The sequence below is a fragment of the Ursus maritimus genome (assembly GCF_017311325.1).
Source record: "Ursus maritimus isolate PB19 chromosome X unlocalized genomic scaffold, ASM1731132v1 scaffold_X1, whole genome shotgun sequence".
NCBI classification, from domain to species: Eukaryota; Metazoa; Chordata; class Mammalia; order Carnivora; family Ursidae; genus Ursus; species Ursus maritimus.
Genome location: NW_024423319.1, coordinates 78,026,366 through 78,035,216, shown reverse-complemented (window position 1 = coordinate 78,035,216; position 8,851 = coordinate 78,026,366).

Here is an 8,851-nt window from a genome sequence, read left to right as displayed (position 1 = left end):
CTCTTCAATAAATGGTGCTGGGAAAATTGGACAGCTACATGCAAAAGAATGAAACTTGACCACTCTGTCACACCGTACACAAAAATAAACTCCAAATGGATGAAAGACCTTGATGTGAGACAGGAATCCATCAAAATCCAAGAGGAGAACATAGGCAGCAACCTTGACATTGGCCACAGGAACTTTTTTCATGACATACCTCCAAAGGCCAGAGAAACAAAAGAAAAATGAACTTGTGGGACTTCATCAAGATCAAAAGCTTCTGCACAGCCAAGGAAACAGTCAAAAAAATGAAGAGGCATCCCACAGAATGGGAGAATATATTTGCAAATGACACTACAGATAAAAGACTGGTATCCAAGATCTACAAAGAACTTCTCAAACTCAATACACAAGAGACAAATAAACAAATCAAAAAATGGGCAGAAGATATGAACAGACACTTTTCCAATGAAGACATACAAATGGCGAACAGACACATGGAAAAATGTTCAGAATGGTTAGCCATCAGGGAATTTCAAATCAAAGCCACATTGAGATACCACCTTATGCCAGTTATAATGGCAAAAATTGACAAGGCAAGAAACAACAATCACTGGAGAGGATGTGGAGAAAGGAGATCCCTCCTGCATTGTTGGTTGGAATGCAAGTTGGTACAGCTACTTTGGAAAACAGTGTGGAGGTCCCTTAAAAAGTTAAAAATTGAGCTACCCTATGATCCAGCCACTGCACTACTGGGTATTTACCCCAAAGATACAGACATAGTGAAGAGAAGGGCCATATGCACCCCAATGTTCATAGCAGCATTGTCCACAATAGCCAAATCGTGGAAGGAGCCAAGATGCCCTTCAACAGATGACTGGATTAAGAAGATATGGTCCATATATACAATGGAATATTACTCAGCCATCAAAAGGCACGATTTCTCAACATTTTCTGCAACATGGACGGGACTGGAGGAGATAATGTTAAGCGAAATATGTCAAGCAGAGAAAGACAATTGTCAGGTTTCACTCATTTATGGAACATAAGAAGCAGGAAGATTGGTAGGAGAAGAAAGGGAAGAAGAAGGGGTGGTAAACAGAAGGGGGAATGAACCATCCCAGGCTATGGACTCTGGGAAACAATCTGAGGGCTTCAGTGGGGAGGTGGGTGGGGGAATGGGATAGGCTGGTGATGGGTATTAAGGAGGGCATGTATTGCATGGTGCACTGGGTGTTATACGCAAGTAATGAATCATGGAACTTTACATCAAAAGCTAGGGATGTACTGTATGGTGACTAACATAATATAATAAAAAAATATTATTAAAAAAATGAAACCAACAAATGAACACGAAATTATAAGGCTGATTCAAAAAAATGAAAAAGAAAAGAAGATATATATGTATAACAACAACAACAAAAAGAAAGCCTTGTTCTTTTTCCACTGGAACTGAAGCTGGTGCTTTAACACTTTTATGAGTAGAGTTGCTACATGTAGGGTGCCTGCATTTGTCTTCTGAGGGAGGGTCCTGCTGGACTGGCTTTCAAAGAGATTTGTCCTTGTAAAGATGCCCCTGTTAGGCCCAGGGTAGTGGGATTTGGTGTAAGGGAATCCCATGTTCCTCTTTGAAGTATGACTATGCTGGTGGCAGGGGGATGGGGGTGGTGGAGGAGAAGAAGATGGTGTCACCCTGCCTGCTCTTCCAGAGTGAGGGGGAACTCATGGCCTCAGCTGTTCAGAAGGTCCTCAGAGAATAGCAAACAATCTCATGTGTCCCAGACTTTCATCAGATCCCTGCCTTTAATCTATCTGTTTCTGGGCTGTTCGTGCACTGGACACCACGTATCTCTTGTATTTTATCTCTGGCCGGTGGCTGGGATTCAAAACTCCACATTTTAAAGAGCCTGGCAAGGTGTGGAACCACTCATCTCCTGCAGAGTAGAGCCTTGCCCCATGCCCAACACTGTCCTGTCCCGGAAAAGCAGTTGCGCAGTGCGTGCACAGTGGCTAGAGTCTATTTTGACACACTGAAATGTTGCCACTAGGTTACCTGCAGTCTGCATGCACCTCAGTCTCTTACTCTATTCTGTCCCAGAAAACTAGTTGCACAGCAGCTTGAGTCTATTGTGTCAGACAGACAGTGAAATCTGCAACCAGGTTATCTGCAGTCTATGAGTGTCTCTGCTCTCTGCTCAGTTATGTCTCAGAAAAGCAGCCACTTGGTGTGCACATGGTGATTTGAGTCTATTGAGGTTCCCAGTGAAAAGCTGCTTTCAGATATCTGCCCTCTGCATGAACCTCTGTCCCTCCTATTGAAAGCCATTCAATGGCTTGAGCTGGCCTTTTATCCTTGGAAGGGCAAAATACCCTCTTCCAAATGTACTCTGGGAAGGGAAGCGATCTCTCCCAGTGTAACTAAGGGGATCCCCCACCTCAGATTATTGTGCGAACCATATGCGTTATTACTCCTTCCCACTCTGTCCCTCTCCCTGACTTTGCCCCTTGAAAAGGGTTTCCTTACCAATGTGGCCCCTTGGGTTTACTCTCCCCCAATCCATGGCTCTGAACCTCTCATGTGCCATGTTCTCTCCCTCCAATTGGGTGATTGTTTTCTTAATCCTCAGATTCTATTCCTAGTTGTTCAAAGTAGTTTGACATTGATCTAGCTATGTTTGAGAGACAAAGCAAGCTCAGGGTCCCCCTAATACTCCACCATCTTAACTCCAAATAAACCTGTTTCACATTTTTATTTAAATTCTAGTTAGTTAACATATAGTGTAATAGAGGTTTCAAGGGTAGAATTTAGTGATTCGTCATTACATATAACACCCAGTGCTAATCATCACAAGGGGCCTCCTTAATACTTATCACCCATTTAACCCATCCCTCAATCACCTTCCACCTTCACCTTTGTTCTGTATAGTTAAAAGTCTCTACCTGTTTCCTTCTCTCCCACTTTCCCCCCCCTTCCCATGTGTTCATCTGTTTTGTTTCTTAAATTCCACATACGAGTGAAATCTGGTATTTGTCTTTCTCTGACTGACTTACTTTGCTTGACATAATACACTCTAGGTCCTTTCATGTCATTGCAAATGGCAAGATTTCATTCTTACTAATAGCTGACTAATATTTCATTCTATATATATACACCACGTCTTCTTACTTTATCTTCTACTTCATTTTTTATCGTTATGTTAGTCACAGTACAGTACTTCATTAGTTTTTGATGTAGTGTTCCATGATTCATTATTTGCATATAACACCCATGCTCATTGCAAAACATGCCCTCCTTAATACCCATCACCGTGCTAACACATCCACCCACGCCTTCCCCTCTGAAGCCCTCAGTTTGTTTCCTGGAGTCCATAGTCTTTCATGGTGCATGTACCCTCTGATTTTCCCCCCTTCACTTGTTTCTTCCTTCTCCTAATACCCTCCATGCTATTCCTTATGTTCCACATATGAGTGAAACATATGATAATTGTTTATCTCTACTTGACTCATTTCCTTCACATAATCCCTTCCAGTTCCATCCATGTCAATGCAAATGGTAAGTATTCATCCTTTCTGATGACTAAGTGTTATTCCATCGTATATATGAACCATATCTTCTTTATCTATCCATTTGTCTTTTGAAGGGCATCTCAGTTCCTTCCACAGTTTGGCTATTGTGGACATTGCTGCCATGAACATTGGTGTGCGGGTGCCCTTTCTTTTCACTACCTCTGTATCTTTGGGGTAAATACCCAGTAGTGCAATTGCTGGGTCATAGGGTAGCTCTATTTTTAACAGATTGAGGAACCTCCATACTGTTTCCCAAAGTGGTTGTACCAATTTGCATTCCCACCAACAGTATAGGAGGGTTCCCCTTTCTCCACATCCTCTCCAACACTTGTGGTTTCCTGCATTGTTAATTTTTGCCATTCTAACTGGTGTAAGATTGTATCTCAGTGTGGCTTTGATTTGAATTTCCCTGATGGATAATGATGTTGAACATTATTTCATGTGTCTATTAGCCATTTGTATGGCTTCTTTGGAGAAGTGTCTGTTCATATCTTCTGCCCGTTTTTTGATTTATTTGTTTCTTGTGTATTGAGTTTGAGAAGTTCTTTATAGATCTTGGATACCAACCCTTTACCTGCAATGTCATTTGCAAATATCTTCTACCATACCATGGGCTGCCTCTTAGTTTCACTGACTGTTTCCTTCACTGTGCAGAAGCTTTTTACCTTTACAATGTCCTAAGAGTTCATTTTTTCTTTTGTTTCTCTTGCCTTTGGAGATGTGTCATGAAAGAAGTTGCTGTGGCCAATGTCGAATAAGTTACTGACTATGTTCTTCTCTAGGATTTTGATGGATTCCTACCTCACATTGAGGTCATTCATCCATTTAGAGTTTATCTTTGTGTATGATGTAAGGGAATGGTTGAGATTCATTCTTCTGTATATAGCTGTCCAATTTTCCCTGCAACATTTAATGAAGATACTGTCTTTTTTCATTGGATATTCTTTCCTGCTTTTTTGAAGATTAGTTGACCATAGAGTTGAGGGTCCATTTCTGGAGTCTCTATTCTGTTCCATTGGTCTATGTGTCTGTTTTTGTGCCAGTACCATGCTGTCTTGGTTATCACAGCTTTGTAATACATCTTGAAGTCAGGCAACATGATGCCCCCAGCTTTGTGCTTCTTTTTCAACATTTCCTTGGTGATTCAGGGTCTTTCTGGTTCCACACAAATTTCAGGATTGTTTGTTCCAGCTCTTTGGAAAATGCCATTGGTATTTTTTTCCTGCTTTTTAAAAAAATTTTATTATATTATGTTAGTCACCATACAGTACATCCCTAGTTTTTGATATAAAGCTCCATGATTCATTACTTGCATACAACACCCAGTGCACCATGTAATACGTGCCCTCCTTAATACCCATCACCAGCCTATCCCATTCCCCCACCCCCTCCCCTCTGAAGCCCTCAGTTTGTTTCCCAGTTGATTGGAATGGAGTTGAAAGTATAGATTGCACTGGGCAGCATAGACTTTTTAACAATATTTGTTTTTCCCATCTCTGAGCATGGAATGTTTTCCTATCTTTTTGTGTCTTCCTCGATTTCTTTCATAAGTGTTCTGTAGTTTCTAGAGTATAGAACCTTTACCTCTTTGGTTAGGTTTATTCCTAGGTATCTTATGGTTTTTGGTGCTAATGTAAATTGAATCTATTCCCAAATTTCTCTTTCTACAGTTACATTGTTAGGATATAGAAAAGCAACTGATATCTGTGCATTGATTTTGTGTCTTGCCACATTATTGAATTGCTGCATGAGTTCTAGTAGTTTGGGGTGGAGTCTTTTGGGTTTTCCACATAAAGTATCATGTCATCTGTGAAGAGAGAGAATTTTACTTCTTCTTTTTCAATTTGAATGCCTTTTATTTCTTTTTATTATTTGATTACTGAGGCTAGGACTTCTAGTACAATATTGAACAATAGTGGCGAGAGTGGGCATCTTTGTTGGGTGTCTGATCTTAAGGGAAAAGCTCTCAGCTTTTCTCCCTTGAGGATGATGTTCACTGTGGGCTTTCCATAGGTGGCTTTTATGATATTCAGGAATGCTACCTCTATCGCTACACTCTGAAGAGTTTTAAGCAGGAAAGGATCCTTATTTTGCCAAATGCTTTTCTTCATCAATTGAGAGGATCCTATGGTTCTTGTCTCTTCTTTTATTAATGTGCTCTATCACAGTGGTTGATTTGCAATTTTGAACACCGCTTGCATCCCAGGAATAAATCCCACCTGCTCGTGATGGATAATCCTTTCAATGTACTGTTGGAGCCTCTTGGCTAGGATCTTGTTGAGAATTTTGGCATCCATATTCATCATGGATATTGGTCTGTAATTCTCCTTTTTGATGGGGTTGTTGCCTGGTTTTGGGATCAAGGTAATGCTGGCCTCATACAAGTATGGAAGTATTCATTCTGTTTCTATTTTTGAAAGTGCTTCAGGAGAATAGGTATTATTTCTTCTTTAATGTTTGGTAGAATTCCCCTGGAAATCCCAGGACTCTGTTTTTTGGGAGGTTTTTGATCACTGCTTCAATTTCCTTACTGGTTTTTGTCTATTCAGATTCTCCATTTCTTCCTGTTTTAGTCTTGATAGTTTTTAGGTTTCCAGGAAGGCATCCATTTCTTCCAGATTGCTTAATTTATTGTCATATAGTTGCTGATAATAATTTCTAATAATTGTTTCAATTTTCTTGGTGTTAATCATGATCTCTCCCCTTTCATTCATAATTTCCTTAATTTGGTTCATTATCTTTTCTTTTAGGAAAGTGTGGCAAGTTGTCTATTAATCTTATTAATTCTTTCAAAGAACCAACTTCTAGTTTCATTGATCTCTGCCACTGTATTTCTGGTTTCTATTTCATTGATCTCTGCTCTAATCTTTACTATTTTTCTTCTCCTACTTGGTTTAGGGTTTATTTTCTGTTCTTTCTCCAGGTCCTTTAGGTGTAAGGTTAGCTTGTGCATTTGAGATTTTTCTACTTTTTTGAATGAGGCTTGGATGGCTATGTATTTCCCCCTTAGGACCGCCTTGCAGTATCCCATAGGTTTTGGACTGATGTGTTTTCATTCTCATTGGTTTCCATAAATTGTTTAAGTTCTTCTCTGATTTCCTGGTCTACCCAAACATTCTTTAGCAGGATGGTCTTTAGCTTCCAAGTGTTTGAAATGCTTCCACATTTTTTTTTTCTGTGATTGAGTTCCAGTTTCAAAGCATTGTGATCTGAAAGTATGCAGGGAAAATCTCAGTCTTTTCGTATTAGTTGAAACCTGATTTATTACCCAGTATTTGGTCTATACTGAAGAAAATGCCATGTGTATTCAAGAAGAATGTGTATTCTGTTGTTTTACGGTGGGATATTCTGTATATATCTATGAAGTCCATCTGGTCCAGTGTGTCATTCAAAGCTCTTGTTTCTTTGTTGATTTTCTGCTTAGATGATCTGTCTATTGCTGAGAGTGGAGTGTTGAGTTCTCCTACTATTAATGTATTATTATCAATATGATTCTTTATTGTGGTTAACAGTTGGCTTATGTAGTTGGGTGCTCCCATGTTGGGGACATAGATATTTACAATTGTTAGATTATCTTGTTGGATAGACCCTATAAGTATGATATAGTGTCCCTCTGCATCTCTTATTGCAGTCTTTAGCTTAAAATCTAATTTTTCTGATATGAGAATTGCCACCCAAACTTTCTTTTGAGGTCCATTGACATGAAAAATAGTCTTCATCCCTTCACTTTCACTCTCGATGTATCTTCATGTTCAAAATGAGTCTCTTGTACACAGCATATAGATGGATCATGTCTTTTTATCCAATCTGCAACCCTGTGCCACTTCAGGGGTGAATATAGACCGTTCATATTGAGAATGACTATTGAAAGATATGATTTTAGTTCCAACATGTTGCCTGTGAAGTCCCTGTTTCTACAGATTGTCTCTGTAAATTTCTGGTCTATAGTACTCTTGGGGTCTTTCTTCTTTTATAGACCCCGCCTTAATATTTCTTGCAGGGCCGGCTTGGTGGTCACATATTCTTTCAGTTTGTGTCTGTCTTGGAAGCTCCTTGTCTCTCCATCCATTCTGAATGACAGCCTTGCTTGATAAAGGATCCTTGGCTCCATGATGTTGTCATTTAGTACCCTGAATATGTCTTACCAGCCCTTTCTGACTTGTCAGGTGTCTGTGGATAGGTCTGACATTATTCTGATATTCCTCCCTCTGTACCTAAGAAATCTCTTACCCCTAGCCGTGTTCAGGATTGTTTCTTTGGTTTTATCATTTATGAATTGTATTATTATATGTCAAAGGGTTTGTTTGTTCTCAGTGATCTTGGGAGGGGTCCTTTCTGCCTCTTGGACAAGAATGTTTGTTTTCTTCCCCCAATTAGGGAAGTTCTCAGCTATGATTCACTCAAATATACCTTCCAGACCTCTCTCTCTCTCTCCATCCTCTCAGAGATCCCAATAATTCTGACATTAGAACGTATCATGGCATCATTAATCTCTCTCAGTCTGATCTCGGGCATTAAGCTGTTTTTCCCAGGACTCCTTGATTTCCTTCCTTCTATCATCTTATCTTCTAGCTCACTAATTTGTTCTTCTGCCTCATTTACCCTGGCAGTCAGAGTATCCAGTTTACACTGCATCTGATTCATAACAGTTTTAAGTTCGGCCTGATTAGCTCTCATTTCTGCTTCTAAGATTCTATATTGTCGCTAATATTTTTCTCAAGCCTAGATATTGACTTCATAATTACTAATCTGAAGTCTATCGCTGACATCTTGCTTATACCCATATCCATTAGGTCTGTGGCAGAGGCCACAGTCTCTGATTCTTTTCCTTGTTGGAGGTTCCTGCTCTTAGTTATTCTGTTAGGGGGTGGTTGAGGGAATGTATAGAGTCAAAAGTATTACCCACGACCCATGTGAGATGCACTTGTTTTATATGGGCGTTGGGGTTGTTGTCCTCTTGTTCTCCCAGCCTGTGTTCTGGGGGAGGGGCCTTCCATGCTGTTACTCAGGCAACCCTTCTTGGACAGAGTTGCCCTGCCCCCTGTGTGTGGGGGGTGGGCTCAGTGAGAACCGTTTTTTTTTTTTTTATCTTTTGTTCTCTGGTGGTGTTCCCTGGTGGCTCTCCACGTCTTTTCTGAGAGTCTGAGCAGAAGTGACCACATACAATAAAAAAATATTATTAAGAACAACAACAAAAAATAAAAATAAAATAAAAAATAAAAAAATAAAATCCACTCTTAGAGACATAAAAAAAAAAAAAAGAAGTGACCACATCCAAACCTCAGTCTCAGAACAGTGAAAC